This window comes from Chrysoperla carnea, chromosome 4 (genome assembly GCF_905475395.1).
Source record: "Chrysoperla carnea chromosome 4, inChrCarn1.1, whole genome shotgun sequence".
Taxonomy (NCBI): Eukaryota; Metazoa; Arthropoda; class Insecta; order Neuroptera; family Chrysopidae; genus Chrysoperla; species Chrysoperla carnea.
The window spans coordinates 28,300,333-28,318,728 of record NC_058340.1 but is presented as its reverse complement, the minus strand read 5'-3'; positions in this window follow the sequence as shown (position 1 = coordinate 28,318,728).

The following is an 18,396-nucleotide window of genomic DNA, read 5'->3' as shown; positions in this document are numbered from 1 at the left end:
ATAACTAGCTAAAAATAAATTCAATTTTTGTCAGGTTTTGTCGCGAATTTCGCGAATTTTATGGTGGTTGTTGTTTGCTTATGACATGTTATTTTCAAATACACCCGTAGAACTTTTTGAACAGCTCAAATTATTTTAATGTTCATCATTTAAGTGTTTTTATTTGTGTTTTTTTTTTTTTTTTTTTTTTTTTTTGTTCGTATATAACTCATAAATGGGAGCCGATCGATAATATCTAATTATATATTTGAGCTTAACATGCCATGTATAACCAAAAACAGGAAGAAATTTCCCAGCAAGAAATACATCATTGTAAACTAGTTCTTATGTTAATTTGTAACAAATTTTCTATTAATGAACATTGCCATTTTATGAATAGCATTATAAAATACAATTTATAATGCAATAAAATAGCACAAAAAATAGTTGAAATATGTAACGCAAACCATGAAATAGCAAACTCTGATTGTTGTATCCTATGTTTAGTCAAAAATATATTTGAAATTAGAAATTCGGCATAATACTTTGCTGTTCTTTTGACTAAACATGGCGACTGTATTCCGTGGCAGACTCATATTTCATTGCAAAAATGAACCGAGCAATGCGGTGCAAAATAACGAGCACACCAGGCAGAGCAGTTTAGTGTTCTGTCAAAACTACTAACACAGAGCATCTGTAACTATAGTTATATAAGCGCTCTCATCAACAAAGCGCAGATAGTAGCTCTGAACTGAACTACCATGTCTTAAAAAATTTAAATATTGCGTTCATCATTCATCCTGTATAAACAGACATAGATTGAAAACAATTTCAAAAATTGACACAGCAATGGTTAACGTTTCTGAAATATAATTTTTTATAAAAAAATAATATAAAGAACAGAAAAAGAACAACAAGACACAACTAACCTCTTTTCATGTTTGAATTTAAAAATGTCTCTTTTTATTTACATCCCTGCCAGTACAGTTTTCTTCTTGTTGATTTTCAGATGACCTGTTTTCCAGATACTGTCCGTTTTCTTTCTTATAATTTTTTCTAAACAAAACTTATATTGCAAATATTTATATAAAAATATAGTATGTTTGTATAAAAATGCGTTGACGCATTTTTTTAACGTTTTGGACGAATTTTTTGGAATGATAACTTGATTGTTCAAAAAGATTTGACGTATACTTTTGTGCAACTCAAATATCATTAACAATTGAATTATAAGCATATAATATTTTTTTGGAATTAAATATATTAAAGGCAATTAATATATTAAAGAAGCTTCCGATGTCATTGTTCGGGAGCAAGTTAGTGAAACAGAATGCAATTTTTTTGCTTAGATTCAGAGTGTTCCAAAATCCTCGAAAATTTGCGAAAATGCTCCAGAGTATTGTAGTATATGTAAAAATGATAAAATGTTTTTCAACAGAACAGAATGTCTCCTGAACATCTAAACATTCAAATTTAAATTTTAACAACCAAATCGGATAATGTGAACTAGTATTTAATAAAATTATTAAATAGTACATTCTGTATATAGGAAATGGATTATGTCTTATTTGTAACTGGAAAATGAGAGGGAAAAAATACAACTGTACGCATAAAAAAATCCTATAAAATTCATTGCATTTTATAAAATAGTTGATTCATACTTCCGTCGGGAGATATCTTCACATTTTATCTTGTATTGTAGAGAAAAAAATATTAGATATATATTTCACACAAGTTTATAGATCATAATACAATGCGGCTGAACGATATATTATTATTGTTATTGAATATCAGATATGGTTTTCTGTTCAAAAAATGATTTTAATATCGAGTTATACGTTAACCGTAATCATTATTGAGGTAATGTTTTCCAACCGAAAATTCTCAGCTGAATTTTCAACGAATATTTATGATGTACTAAGCTGAAAAAAACCATTTTGAATCATTAGCCAGAATTTGTGGGTGAGTGGATGCTTCCAAAATGATTTCAAGCAATCCATTCATCGTTTTTCGATTAGATAAATATTATGTGTATGAGAAGCATAGGAGCTTTTAGGCCAAACTGGAAGTGGTACTAGTTTTGCAGATTTCAATTGTGATGAAATTCTTGAAACGGCGAAAATCGACAATTAATTGTTAAGCATTTTCAAATTTTCTTAAAAGCGGTTCCAACCATTTTTCATTCTCATTGCTCATTTAATGTGTCCTATGAGGACCTACAATTTAACATGACAAATTTCGGTGTTTAAATTTTCCTTGAGTCGAAAAGTTTTAAATTGATGGATATATATATCTGTTTTTGTTATTCTAATTACTTAAGAGTTTGAGTCTAAAACCTGTATAGAATAAAGCAAGGTTTACGTAAGTATACAATCAGAATCACGCCTTATTTTTTACCTAGTTTACGTTATTAGGTTTATCCCTATCCCATATATTATAAATGTGAAAGGAAGGATGTTTGTTTGTTTGTTTGTTACGCTTGCACGCAAAGAATACCGAATGGATTTGAATCAAACTGTACAACAATATAGCTCATACACCAGAATTACACATAAATTAAAGACTCTGTAGAAATTTTAAATAGTAAATGTCAAACAATTCATGGCCTTCTTTTTTGATATACCCAATGAACTATGGCTATTTTACATTTAAAAAAAATTAAACTGTGCATATATTTTAGCTGCGTAAAAATATCAATAAAAGTTTAGGCTATAAAGTGATGGCTTTTACTTTTAAGCCCAGTGCAGCGGGTGGGTATCAAGCTAGTTATTTATAAATATCTGCCATTGCTTTAACCAACAAGAACCCACAAGTATTTACATATTCGTCTATGATGTGACGGCTTTGACGAAACAGCTACATAAAGGTACATAGTAAAATTTTAATATTACCTTGAAAAGTGACATAGATACTCATAGGTAATTCGTAATGGATTCCGAATCTAGACATGTTTTTTTTTACGATAATAATTTTATTAATTTTAGTTCTTACATTCTTTCTCACGAAAAATAACGCAATAATTAAATTAAGCTACATTTTTTTTCAACAATTTTAATTTCGTTGTAGATAAATACAAAGTTTTCAAAAATTTATAGCACAAGTAGTTTCCATTTTGAAAAATCGGCTTCACTGTTGGTTAAGCCGATGGATAAGTCCGTACAATAAAACATCTTCATTAGTAATTCAATATCTGATAAATTATTGTTCTACTAAAAAAAAAAATGAATCATTGAACAATTTCAAAAATCATTTGTCCTGTAATATAATTTGGCAAAATAATCGTAAAATTCATATTATTCTTATAACTTAATAGGTAGTTATTCCTCACTGTACCTTCTATATTTTTTCTAAACGCATCGTGAGTAGCAGAAATATTTTTTTTCTTCCTTTCTTCTACTTTTTTGTTTGAAAATTAAATGAAAAGTAGATTTACTCATTTGCTAAAGGTGGAAAAATTTAATAGAATTTTAAAACCGATTAAAATTTCAAATTGCTCTCTCATATATTATGATTGAACTAAGAGAAAAACGTTGAAATTCCAAAAGCAACTGTAACATCAACTCCATTCACATTCTAATTTTTAACCATTGAACTTAGCCTAAGTATCTAAAACCTTAAAATCATAAAAAGTGAAATGAAAGTACAACAAACAAAGTTTTATCACAATATCTCAATTCATACAAAAAAGTTCAACCTCCGCTTGAATTTTTCTCATTTTGCGCCTTCCAATAATCGATTTTTATCCTCGATTCTTTAAAGTTACTTCCAAAGCAACACTACGTACCGAATTTCTGTCCATTTGATTTAAAAACAGTTGCTTAGATATAATGCAGAGCTTCGATACAGTATTTTATTCTAAAATTTCTAGTGTCCCGTCACTAAAAAAAACTCTTATATTATACGACATTTCTTTATTAATTAATGTATTATTATTTCACGCCAGAAATCCTCCATGTTGTTTTTTTTTTCAAAGACCTATCTAAGAACCTTTGGGTTTTTAAGACGAATATCACGATACCTTAATTGTCGAAAGCTATCTAACCGTTTGAAAGATACGAGGTAATAAAGAAATTTAAAAACAAATAAACAAACATAGTCGGGTAAAAAAATGGCAAATAAAAATTCAAAGAGATACACGGGGTGATATATCAGATACCTCAGAAGCTTGCTGTTCTATCACAAAAACTTTTCGTTCCAAATTTCAGCCGATTTGATTTAAAAACAGCTGCTTAAATATAATAAGGAGCTTCGATACAGTGGAAAAGTCTTTTATTTTCTTTTAAAACATTAGTTAAATCAAAAAATGGTCATACTTTTTCGACACCTTGTAAAGATTTTATCTCATTGAATACATAATCAATTTATATGTGTACAACGTTTTAGACATCATGAATAATAAAAAAATATTTATTCAAAGTGTTTTGTATCCATCTTCTTTTATTTTTGTGTGTGAGGATCTATCACAGAAATATAAATCGTAAAATCATGAACCTAAACACCCACAAAGAAAAATCAAATGCTATAAATTGTATGTGTAAATATTTAATAGATAATTCTTATACGATATGACTCTATATTGTATGGCTGAATAGCTAGCATATATTATTCCATATACAGCCGCCAAATAAACCCATACCAACCCATAATCCTAACAGGCGGCGGTGATTATGAATTTTACATGCAAAACCAGCATCTTTCTGGTTAAATAAATATTGTAGGCTAATTTGTATAGTACCATGGATATAATATACCTTGAATCACCCTATACTTCTTAACAGATATTGACATTTGATATTGACAAATTTTACTTACTAGAAGACCCTTACGGGTTTTTCGCGATATTCGACGGTAAGTAAAATAAAATTACAGACAAAAATTGTGGATCAGATAATTAAAATAAAAATGTGTCAATACACTTTTTCCTTATTTGTTTATCTTTCATATACATGCTATTTCATCAATTAACTCAGTCAATTGTTTGTTTTCACTTGTTTTTCAATAATTTCAATTCGACTTTAAAAAAATTAAAAGTTCAAATCATATTTTAAACAAAACACATGATTTGTTGCTAATTTTATAAGATAACAGCGCCTCGGTTGATTTAGCTGTCCCCTCCACCTACTATGCTCTCTGCCAATAACCCAAAATCAATACAAATTAAAAGTTAGTGAAGTATTATAGAACCACACTATAATCAAAAATTCAAATTGATCACCTTTTTCGTAAGAATTCTAGCAGTGTAGATTCATCTTGAAGGCATTATAAGATTTTGATTTTCGATGTAAAAGCAATGACTTTCCTCTCAGATAGTTAACAAGTCACAGGCAGACACTACGTTTCAGAGTTATACTAAAAACGCACAATATTTATTATAGTATTAATAATTTATCTAATGAAAGTAAATATAACTTAACATTTGAACAAGCGAGGTTTGGTAGTAGCTAGTAAAGCACAAAACTCCGTTTTAAGAAGAAAAAGAAATATATATAGTGTTGCGTCTGACGAAAAAAAAATATATACAAACAAACATTTATGTAAGTGATTTTAGATTTACCCCTAAATATTTCACAAGAACAAACTTTTTTTCTTAGGGGACAATTGAAATTTACCAGACAATATTTTGTACACAGTTGATATAAAAAATTGAAACTTAATTCTCACTTTTCGCTGACTACTACCAAAAGCAGGCTGGCAAAATAACTTAGTAATCGCAGAACAATGTCCATTGCTATTTTTATTTTTTAGAGCAGATTAAAGCTTTTTATTTAAATAATCTTAAAAAGATATACAGGTAATATTTTAACATTTAAAAGGATTCATTTCTTGTTTACGAGATGTCGACTCAAATCGTATAGGCAGAGCTAAGGTCCGGGGAATTTCAGTCAATATGTCGGACACTTCTGGATCAATCGCGAAATTATGCAGATTTATGAAGTTTTTATATATAATTAAATGACTGCGTTAAATAAAATCTGAAAAGGCAGAAATAAGTCCAGTAGTTTATATTGCGCCTTTAACAGTCGGGGCCCATTATTGGAAAGATTTCAGTCGGTTTAGGTTTTAATAGGTTTAACACTTGGGGTTTTGAGACAAATATAATGATACCTTAAATGTTGAAATTCATTGAGCTGTTTGGAAGATACGAGGTAATAACGAAATTTACAAACAAATATACATACAAACATACATACAAGATACGCTCGAAAAATATAACCACTCCATGGCAGTCGGGTAAAAAAAGATCAAATGTCAGGAAATCACGAAATAGGCTAAGGCAACGGAACAAACTAAAAAGTAAGATTATGGGAAATAAAACAAAAAAGTTGATATTGCACTCAAATAATTTTCTGCATTCGCTCTTGTAAAAAACGTTTTACTACAGTGGTCGTCAATATTATTTTAGATTAAAAATCTATTTTTTGGTAATTCGTTTTCTTTTTACACCAGTGTACCCATAAACTTACTAGTACCTACTCAGTTAGCATTTATATATTTGTTTATATTTGTATTTAGGGTTGTGAGCTGTTCTTATATGAGTAACTGAGTATATTTGTTGCTATTTGTTGTTATGTATTATCCAACAACAACAATAATAACAAGAACATTATATGCCAGTAATGTATAAAGTGTAATATGTAAGGACATAATTTATTATAATGTTTTATGAATACCCTACTATTATTTCATATTAAACAATAAAAGTCGTATTTTATAACGTAATAAAATCTTTAAAAATATGACCAATGTATACTATTTGTGTGTCTACTTCCGTAATACATTTTAATGACAATGTCATTATGTCAAAATATTATGTATATATATATATATATATGTGTGTATGCATATTTTTATAGTTTTTCTTTGCAAGAGAGTAACAAATTTTTATTTAAAACTGTATTTCTGTAAAGTTATGAAAACTTGTCTTTTATGATTAACAGCAAATCAAGTGAAAACAAACTTACATATTAATTTCATATACATATTAGTTACAACTTAAATGATTTTGATTAAACTTCTATAAATTATTTTTTATCCTTCCTAATAGTAAAGTAATCCTAGTAGTATATAAAAATTAAAAAAACTTTAAACAAAAAGAAAACCGACTTCAAAAGAAAGACTTAATATGCACCGAAAAGTAAAAAAATAACGACAATATAATGTAGTTAAAATTATTGTTATTTTTGGAGTCAGTGTCAGCCAAGGAAATAACTCTGACAGAATAGTTTGCTACATTAGCTTGGCTGACACCGACTCCAAAAATAACAATAATTTTAACCACATAATATTATCGTTATTTTTTTTACTTTTTAGTGCATATAAATTTGTTTTAGAAAAGTTTTTCTTTTGAAGTCGGTTTTCTTTTTGTTAAAAGTTTTTTTATTTTGTGAAGTATACTAACTAATTTGTCGCTAAAAAAAGAATCATCGAAATCGGTTGGCGTCATATTGAGTTATTCGTCCTCTTGTCGTGCATACTTAATGCAAATTTAAAAATTTTATGATTTTCTCATGGATGCCGTTGTCAGAGCTGGACCAAAATAAAATGGGACCACACCAGTTTTCAAATAGATAAAAAATCATCAAAATCGGTTTACCCAGTCGAAAGCTCTGAGATAACACACATAAAAAAATACAGTCGAATTGATAACCTCCTCCTTTTTTGTTTGAAGTCGGTTAAAAATGTTTTATTCAACTTTTTATTTATTTATTTTGTGGATTGACTCTAAAATTAAATGTGATTGATTTCTCAAAAATTTCATTTTTTTTTCAGTAAAGGCAATATACATTACGTAAGTTCAAACTTTGTATACCATTATAAAACTATCGAATATTTCTTTATTTTGCCGAAATAAAGCTTACCCACCCAGTTTTTATTGAAATAGAAATTCCTTTAGTCACCAAATTTTTGTTAATATCTATCAGATTATTAAACGTCGAAAAAAACTGCAATATGGTGAACTATCCTGGTGGACGCAACGGGAAATACATTTTCAATTTAGTGGAAGCAATGATAAATATAATTTGATAGTTTAGTACTTAATTTAAAAATTGTGGCTCTAAAAAAAATTGACAAAAATCTGATTTGATTTAACTCTCCAGCATTCGCGTTATGAGCATTTTGCTCACGCTTGATTTAAAACAAAAATAATAAAATTTTGCTTTGATTTTTGTTTTAAGAATAGCTTTGAAATTGATTTTGTATTTTACTCAATTCTTTTGAACTTCAATAAGAACTTATTTCCTGTATAAGCAAAAATATGTTATTATTTATTTAAACTTTAAAATCAAAAAATAGATACACAAAGCTAAAAATAGCTAATTTGTCATCTCTCTAAATATACATATGACATATATTTATGTAAATATACAATGTATGTGATATTATTAAGAATTGAATGGTACTGACACATACCTACCCTAGAAATATCACATATGTAAAAAAGAATGCTATTTTATATGGAATTTTGACAGCATAAATTAGCTATTTGTAACAGGAAGTTGTTGAAAATATATATTTAAATACGGCGTAGTAGAAAGTGGTTGTATATATATTACGATATATAAATATAATATTTTTATCATATTTGTTATTATTTATATTTTAAAGTAAATATATTTATTTATAGTAGATTTTTTTATTACGGACATTTATTTCAAAATGCAATGGTGCACAACTTAAAAAATATGAATATATAAATTTAAATATTTATATTTATATAATGTACATAATCTATAATAGACCAAGCTTCCATGGTAGTAGCAAATACTATTTAAAAATTATATTGAATTTTGTTCCTTTCTTGTAAGTTCTTTTCTTGTATGTGAAAGAAATTATTTAAAATGATTGAAACTAGCTTTACATGGTAGCAAATAAATAATTTCTTTGTTCAAGAAAATTTTTAAGCAGCTCAATACTTTTTAACCTCAATATTTTTTTTTTTATGTTTGTTACCTCAGAACTTGCGACTGGGCGAACCGATTTTGATGATTTTTTATAGTTTTGAAAGCTGGTGCTTCCTGTGTGGTCCCATTTTGGTCCAGTTCTGATAACGGCATCCATGAGAAAACCATAAAAGTCTTAAATTTGCATTAAGTATGCACAGCAAGAGGACGAATAACTCAATATCACGCCAACCGATTTCGAAGATTCTTTTTTTAGTGACAAATTAGTTAGTAAAAGAAAAACTTTTCCAAAACAAATTAATATGCACTAAAAAGTAAAAAAATAACGATAATCTAATGTAGTTAAAATTATTGTTATTTTTGGAGTCGGTGTCAGACAAGCTAATGTAGCAAACTGTTCTGTCAAAGTTGTTTCCTTGGCTGACTCCGACTCGAAAAATAACAATAATTTTCACTACATTAGATTAACGTTATTTTTTTACTATTCAGTGCATATTAATTTGTTTTGGAAAAGTTTTTCTTTTGAAGTCGGTTTTCTTTTTGTTAAAAGTTTTTTATCTTGGATTAGGTACTGAGATCGTTGACTCAAGAAATATTTACTTGTTATAAAAATCCAACAACCAACTAAACGGATTTACCTCATTCGCATTTTTATTTTTACTCTGTAGTAAATAAAGACATATTTAGAAGATCTGACTAATCTAATGATTAATTTATATTCATATTTTTATAGAGATTGTTTTGAGATGTTTAAACAAGTTACCAAAAATTTATGAATCTGGCATCTAAATCATATTCCGGGCATGGGGTCTTGAGCTACAATATATAAGTATTTGAATCTTTAAGAAAAGAGATATGGAATATAGAATAAAGTTATGACGCAAATCTTAGTATATTAATTTAAATAACGAGTGTGAACACTATAACTTTCCTTAACATATCTCATAATTTTTTTCAATTATTCAGATACGCGAAATACGATACGAAACCGACTAACGACATTATTTAAATAAAACTTTGAAATTATTCGGGTACCAAACATAATGAGCATAAAGAGCTACTTGCGGGACACCTTCTAGAAGTGCACCATGCGAGAGATACTTCCCTACTCTTTAGCGATGAAACAATAGGCATGTTGGCTAAATTTTTTTATCACTTCAGTTGAAGAATTCTTCAAGTACGAAGAAGTGTTTATTAGAAGTAAAAGAACGTTTAAAATTCCTACTTAAACAAAAAAGAAATACAAAATTGACGTCATTGTTGAGTGTCGCCATAGAGATTACATGTAAAACTCTGTTATGAGAGAAAGAGGGCAACAATCTTTGAATGCTTATATCTTCTTCGTTTTTGAATCAATTTTAATTTAACTTTCAAATAATTGTTATGGCATCAAGTCTATTTTTACATTTTTAGTGGGCAAATTCGATATTAGTCATCTACCCAATTCTATAACCACTTTTTATAAATGTTGAATACAAATTTTGTTGTAACTATTGACACACCTTTCCAGTACTTTCATATAATACAAAAAGGATGGACATTCAAAGGGGTGTTTCATACCACCTTTAACACAGAGGGTTCACCATTCAATTGAAGTACCTACGTATATTATTTAATGTAATAACGGATTTATTCAACAAAAATATTTTCACATGAAAAACATTTTCAACCATCAGAACAGATAATATTGTAACGGATTCAAATGAAAATTGTATGAGGAAAATGTTAACATTTTCATTATGTTTCCATGAAAAGAAAACGTTAGATGGTACGAGAGCTGTCGACGTTTTTGATAGTTGATTTTGAGACATATGAGTTTTATTTTATTTTTTAAACTAAGATAGGGAGAAAGTACATCTCGCACTTGAGAGTAAAGCAAACGAATTTCTGCCTGGCAAATTAAAATTACATTCTTTAAATTATAGAAGTAAAGCTTAATCAAATAACAGTCACACTTAAATGATATGGAACGTTTTTTTTTTTTTTTTTTTGAAGTGAAAACTTCTGTAGGCGCATTCGACGATATATAATACAGGGTAGCGTAAAATCTTATGGTTTCGCGTCAGCAACATGCTATGAACATAGCTATAAATATAGCACCGTAACAATTGTCAACTTTCGTGTCGCTGTTTACCGAGACGAAAGTTGACAATTTTTTACCGAAAACGAATTTACCGCTTACTGCCTGCGTCGGGGAGAAAAATATGCACTACTATATGATAATATTTAAAGCTGTAAAATTAACAAGTAAGTAAGTGATTCTGATCTTTAGCAACTTTCGATAACTGATCATAGATGGCGTTTGTTACAAAAATTGATTAATTTTATAATTTGTTTATATTTTGATAAAAAGAATTTTTAATACACAAGTTAATAATTCAAATTTACAAATTATGAAATTTTAATTATACATACAATAATGAATTTAAAAAAAAAAAAAACAAAACAAAACAAAACAAAACAAAGAAAAACAAAAAAACTTCATTCCAATTCTCATTGATTAACGCTCTCATTTTCCGGGCGTACTTCATTCCTTACTAATTATAAAAACGAACGGTTTTATCCAAAATCCCTTTCGAATTCTCATTGATGAACGCTCTCATTTTCCGGGCGTACTTCATTCCTTGCTAATTTCAAAAAGAACATATTTATCCAAAATTCCCTTCGAATTCTCATTGATGAACGCTCTCATTTTCCGGACGTACTTCATTCCTTACTAATTTCAAAAAGAACATATTTATCCAAAACCCACCCGTTTTGAAATTAACTTTCTTTTATGACGTTGCCAGCTCTTTTACCATTACTAACACATAAATAAAACAAAATGAATTTATTTTCAAATTTTCTTAATATTCATTAAGTTTCATTTATTTATTGAAAAATATATTATTTCAATAGCTCAAAAAATAAAATGGTAGTCGTAGTAAGATTAAAATTTATTTTTGTAGAAATGATTTATTATTAAATAAGTATATAATGAATTTCATGATACGAAGTATTTTAGGTTTACCTCGAAAAGTTTCTTGATATATTCAAATTTTAAGGTGTAAATATATTTCTGATACCTACAATATAAAAAAGTGCAAATAAGGTGATCTGTTAGACTTTCAAACAAATTAAATCATATTTGGAGAGGGGCGTGAAACACAGTCTAATTTTTTATATTGTTATTCACAAAATTTGGAAATACTGTGAACCTTGGGTTATCTCTTGATGGTTATTTATTCAGTTCTCAATTATGATTTCTCACAGAATTTCACATGCAATTAATGGAAAATCAACGCGTTAGTACTTCAGAATAAGAGTTTCGAACAATGAAGTGAAAACGTCTGATTGTTCTTTTTATATTTCAATGCAAAGCTATGAAAACCTTTCAACAATTTTGTTATAATACTTTTATAGAGAATTCATTTAAAGATTAAATCATTCACGATTCTCAACTTGACAATAAAGTGGCCTACATGGTCAAATTTACGCCAAATCCAAGGCCACTTTCAGATTTTACCACTATTTATTTTTGAACACAATATATAAGTTTCACATATTTGTGGGCTTACTTTTTAGTTGTTACAATGTAGATCAAGAACACCTTAACAATAGAAACCTCTTTTAACGCATATTCCGAAAATATATGCTCAACTTCTTTCAACAAATGAAGTAGCCTTAAAAACATGGTAATTGGCCTCTTAACAAAGAATGAAGTATTCCAGCAAAACGAGTATTGAGAACGCGATACCCCATTATTTTTATGAGATTATTACGCTGTGGACCCCAAACACCAAACCGATTTCAACAAATGAGGTATCGATACAAAGCTGAAGACCGTTGGGCCGTTACTGTAGGCATTTGACTACAAGGCTTATTGGAGTCGATTTTTATTTGGTTTTTTAAAGTTTTATTTTATCAATTATTAAACTAATTCTCAATCAAGGAATGATGATCTGACCTCTAAGATTGATGTCCATCCCGCCTTGTTAATTTTCATTTTAATCTATACGTATTTTGTACTTCTATAGAAATATAGATTAACAATATATCTTGTATTTGTCTGTTGGTTTTATATTTCAATCAGTCTGTTGGTATCACCTTAAACATTTGTATGGGAAAATGAAGATAACTTTATGAGATGTTTGAAAAGTGTATCACCTTTTAAATGAATCTTTTTATCATTTAGAAAATTGGTATTTTATACAAATGCAATATTGAGTTAGGATTAGAGCTATATTGAATTTAAAATATGACACCCATATTTTACAATTTCGAAAATATAAAATTCCCATGTTATCACCAGATTACTTCTTTACTTTATCTGAACTTCAGATTCTTATTTTATTTTTATAAATTTTGTTCTCAAACATTATTTAAATTAATATTTTGTTCTATGTTTTGACTAAATTTCGCTGGGATGAAATAGTTGTTTTGGCGTTGTTTTGACGTTTCTCATTAAATAATTGCATGCAGTTGATAAGCTATTTGGTCGACTTTTAAGCTTAATCAGGTCTCACGTCATACGAAAATCATGCTAAGGGAGGAGATTAATACTTGTGGTTACTGTGGCCTAACTAAACGTACCACTCTCTATCAACGCTAGGTAAACGACCGTCTAATTTTCAAGGTTCGACGGCAAAGCATTTTACTTTTGCAATGAACTTTATACTTTCTAAAAATCATTTTATTACACATTCATCTGTAAGTAAAAAGGTTTTATTTAATCACGTTTTTTCCCATCAGCATGTGTCTTGGAAACTCCCTGTAATGTACACAATTTTATTGTTCTTTTTGCCTTATTGTATTACACTTAAGTCAAGTTGAAATGTATAGGCTATTACCTACACTCAGTGTAAGCAGAGCAAATACTAGGGTACAAAAAAAAACCATGCTTAATTAATTGTACCATAATATTTTCTGACATTGTTTATATATATATATAGTCAATGTTGTAGATAAAACATAATAACATGAAACATGAACAAGCACAACATGACAAAATAAATACTAGAAATAAGAAAAGTATTAAAAAAATATTTATTTTCATCCTAACAAATAATATAATTAATTGAATGAATGTAAATTTATATCATTTACAGAATAAATATTATGAAATAATTAAAATAAAATATAACACAAATGTAACCAAAAAAAAATACAACATGAAAGAATATATAACTGCAGAAAAGGGTTTATGAAGCTACATTTCGATAAAAAAAATCTTTCTTCATTTCTCTACAGTTTTTTTAAGTTTCTTTTATTTTTTACGTCCATATACCGTGATCTAATAATGAAATTTCAATGATTATTCTTGGGTGGCTTTTTGAGAATTGATAAAGGTAAGAAATCAAGTTTTTTGGTTTTCATATTTTTCTAAAATACTATTTTTGTCTCCTTTACCTGCCAAACAATTGGAAGTACAATGCGTGAAAAGGATGGCAGTAAATTGACTTAAAGTGTTAAAATTGCATTTTTCAAGCCTTTCAACATTTGCGTTGGTGTACGGCAAACAAAAATAATCGTAGAAAAACAGAAAAATTGAAAAATTTGATTTTCATTAATTCTACACCTGAACCATAGTAAAAATCTCAATTTTATTTATTAGCAAACTTACCTCTCGTAATTCTCAAAAACGCAAAAAAGCAGAATACTGTTACAGACATTCGTAATATAGATGCGATTTTTTGAAACAAATCATTCAAATTAAATTTGTGTCTTTAAAATTTCGTTGTTATCAAAAGCATCAACTTGAAGGGTCGATGTTCGAAAAACAACACACTTATTATCTTATATATAATTTCTCTAAATTGTTTCTCTCCGGGCTGGGATATCTTCCTTATTATTTTATAAAATTCCATGATTTACCTTCTATTTTAAAGCTTATCGTATCGGCTAACAACAAAAAATAATAGGTCGACTAGTAATACTTATCTTAGTTTGAACGATTAAATATCCAAAATAGGAAACAATTGACATCGACCCCGTAGCGTAGCTAGATGAACAAAGGCCCCGGTGCGAGAGACAAAAAGCGAGCCCCACCCCTCCTTCCAGGTAGCTTGAATTTATAATGATTGATTGAACCTCAAACTTATTCCTAGTAGGATTAGTTTATACATCGTCTTTATATAGGGTAGAACCCTTTTGTGTTTAATGAGGGAAAATGGGAAAATAAATAAAGAATTCTTGTGAACAGGCTTAAGGTTTTCTAGCTCCGGGAGACGGCTGCTCTTTTCTTGCATCATATACAAAAAACTGTATGCATGCTTAAAAAATTTCTCGAACAAAGGACGTATTTGTTTACAACTATAGTACTATTTTTTACAATGTATACAAAACTTTTACTAATTACAAATAATTTCAAGAACACGCTGACTTTATACATGCCTGTGTAAGCGCGTTTAAAATTATTATTTAAAAAAATTAATTGAATTATAATCCGGAAATGTTAGTATTTACATTATTACCGGAAAGGTAGTTATTTTACAATTGGAATTAATAACATACCTAATTAAATAGATACTAAATCGAATAATAAATATAGCTTATTGATTTCTTTACATATAAATATTTCACGATCAAATTCATTTGGGTAATGTTTGTTAGATAAATATCCCTTAGAGATCGTTTCCTCCGGTATAATAACAATATTCTTCCTCCGGTTTGTATTCGTAAACAGGTTAATCCATTTATATTAAATGAAGGGGTAAGGAATTTCTCCAAAGGCTATTAGCACCTAGTATGAATTACTTAATTTTCAATACGGTTAAATAATGTTTATTGTTGTTAAAATATTGATGGTAAAAAGTGTTATGGGAGTTCCTTCATGGTTAGCATGGTGTAGGTATTTTATATTCCTTGAATGATACAATATGAGTCAGTTTACATACAAACAATGTCTACTTATGTTTTTATAATTCTTCCTATGACAACTATGAACTGGGAAATTATATGTTCCGTGAATTGCTGACTAATGATAGACAAGTGAGTATATTGATTGTAAAACTTTAAAAAGACTTATGTAGTAAGTGAACTCATTTTATTCGAAATGCTTTTAAACCTCTGTGCAACTGGTTGAAAATAGCTAAAACCAATTCCCAAAGGCCCAAAATCTGGCAAAAACGTTTTTTTTTTTTTTTGCTCTTATCATATAAACTTTTGACCAACAACCTGGTTTTTTTTCACAAAAACATGTGAAATTTGCTAATTTTTATTTTGACTAATTTTATTTTGAGATAAGTTACCAACCCAATATGTTTTGTTTTCTTGTTTTAGAACATAGAGATCAATGCTGCTTGAGTAGGAACCGATTCATATCTCATTTTAGTGCAATCAACGTCAATGTGTTTCGTTAAAAAATTAATTTAAAAAAAAGTCGATTTCTTTTTCTAAATAACTGAAAAGTCCCGTAAATGCTTTTTATTGAAGACAATAGTATATTACACATGTAGTGAGCAAAATTAAAGAATGTCTCACATGTTCATTCTCTCTCGGATCTCAGAGGGTCTCAGATCTCAGATGTCGCCGAGGGTGACAAACATGAGACATTCTTCACTTGCTCCCGTGGTGTATATACTTCCCGTTGAAAGTAGCAACTTCGTTTAGTATGCACAACAGAGTGAAAGTTGAGCCTATCCGCTCATAGGGGAAAAAAAATATTTTACGTTACTCTTATATGAATGGAAGTCGTCTGATGTTCATAGTTTCACCATTTAATGTTCAATAAGTCAATATAACGTGCTAAGGTAACATGCAAACTTCTATCTCTCATTCAATTTATTATACAGCTTATTTTTCTCCAGATAAAAAAGTAGGTTAGAATGTCAAGAAGAACAAACGTTATAATAGACCGCGATACCAAAATGAAACGAAATTTCTATGATTGTATTTGTCTGCCATTTGGGGAAATGATAAAAAGTTTAGTTTGGTAACAAAGAAAAATGAAGTTGGAAACGAGGTTCAGAATCAAATTTAGAGAGTCATTGACAACAAACTACATGCAAAAAAAATATATGAGTTTACTAATGTTGAAACGGTTTTGATTAAAAAGCGAATTGTTTTTTTTAAAATTACACCCACTTTTCCAACCCTTTATGTTCTTAACTCCCTGATAGTTTTGGATCTATGTTTCATATCGCGCGTGGATTATGCTTGACGATAAAAGCAGCCCACACCACTTATAGTATTTTTAATGCGGACATCGTGTGGTTGGGAAACCCGTTACATATGCGGATGGTCGTCAGTTCAAAAACCATCCAAGGCCTTAAAATTTTTTTAAATTTTACAAAATTAAATTTTATAATTTAATATACATAATTTATAGTAAAAGGAACATAGTTTCTACCGGGTATGCCAAGGCACCACTCGCTGTTATTTTACGTATTGTGTTATCAACAAAACTGTCGAAAAACTTAATATCGGAAAACTGGTAACAATCGAATCATAAATATTTCGCTTCATTTTGTGTTCACGGTCTATAAAGTAGATTCACCCACCTTTTTCGAAGTATAGAAAGAATGTTTTTTTAATAACTAATATATGAATATTTAATAAAATTGTTATTTATTTCATACTAATATTTTTTAATAACTGGTTATTAAAATTTTTTTGTGTTTTTTTTTAACAAAGATTGTTATCATTTGTAATTACAGTATAGTTTATTTGACATGCTTATAAAAATGTCTATAATTAAATAAATAAATACCTTCAATTTCTTTTATTATTTTTAATGATAAAATTCTTGTTTTTATTACTTAAATGAAATTGTTAAAATTTTTCATTTCTTTATGACAGATCAAAGCTTCATCAATATTTCGAATCGTTTTAATTTATATACATATACTTTTTTAAAAGAATTATGTTATTTTACGACATCCATCTACTGTTTTACTATAAAACTAATGTTAAATATGCATACTTTCGAAGTCATTTATTTATTTAATAACCCCCATACAACCCCCCCCCCCATACAACTTTCAGAATTAATTTAGACTTAGTCCACCTTCTTTTAGAAAAACATCAATCTTTGTGTATAATAATATGATGTGAAATTTACAAAATTTAAAGAACCCCCGACAAATTTTTCTGGTACGAAACCCTAAACTCGCACCTGAAACATATATAAGAACACTCTCCATTAAATTACTTTTTTCCTTAAAGCATTTTGAAGATCGTCGCCAATATTTTTGTTTTTTTCGGGTACGGAACCCTAAACTTGAACTTGAAACATAGCTAAGAACACTCTCCATTAAATTAGGCCCTACAATCCCACAGACAGACAGACAGACAAACACAGCGGTCAAACTTATAACACCCCCATTTTTTAGTTCAGGGGTTAAAAATAATCACACAGAAGACGGCAAGGAGCTAAGGGGAAATAGTAGATTCCATAAACTTAGAACTTGGAAAAATATAATGTTTTCAACACAATAACAAATAGCCTTCTTGTAATAATAATTTTCTAATACTTCTATTGTCCATTTCACTGAATGAAAAATGATTTCACAATTTATTTTTATTTTTTTAATGA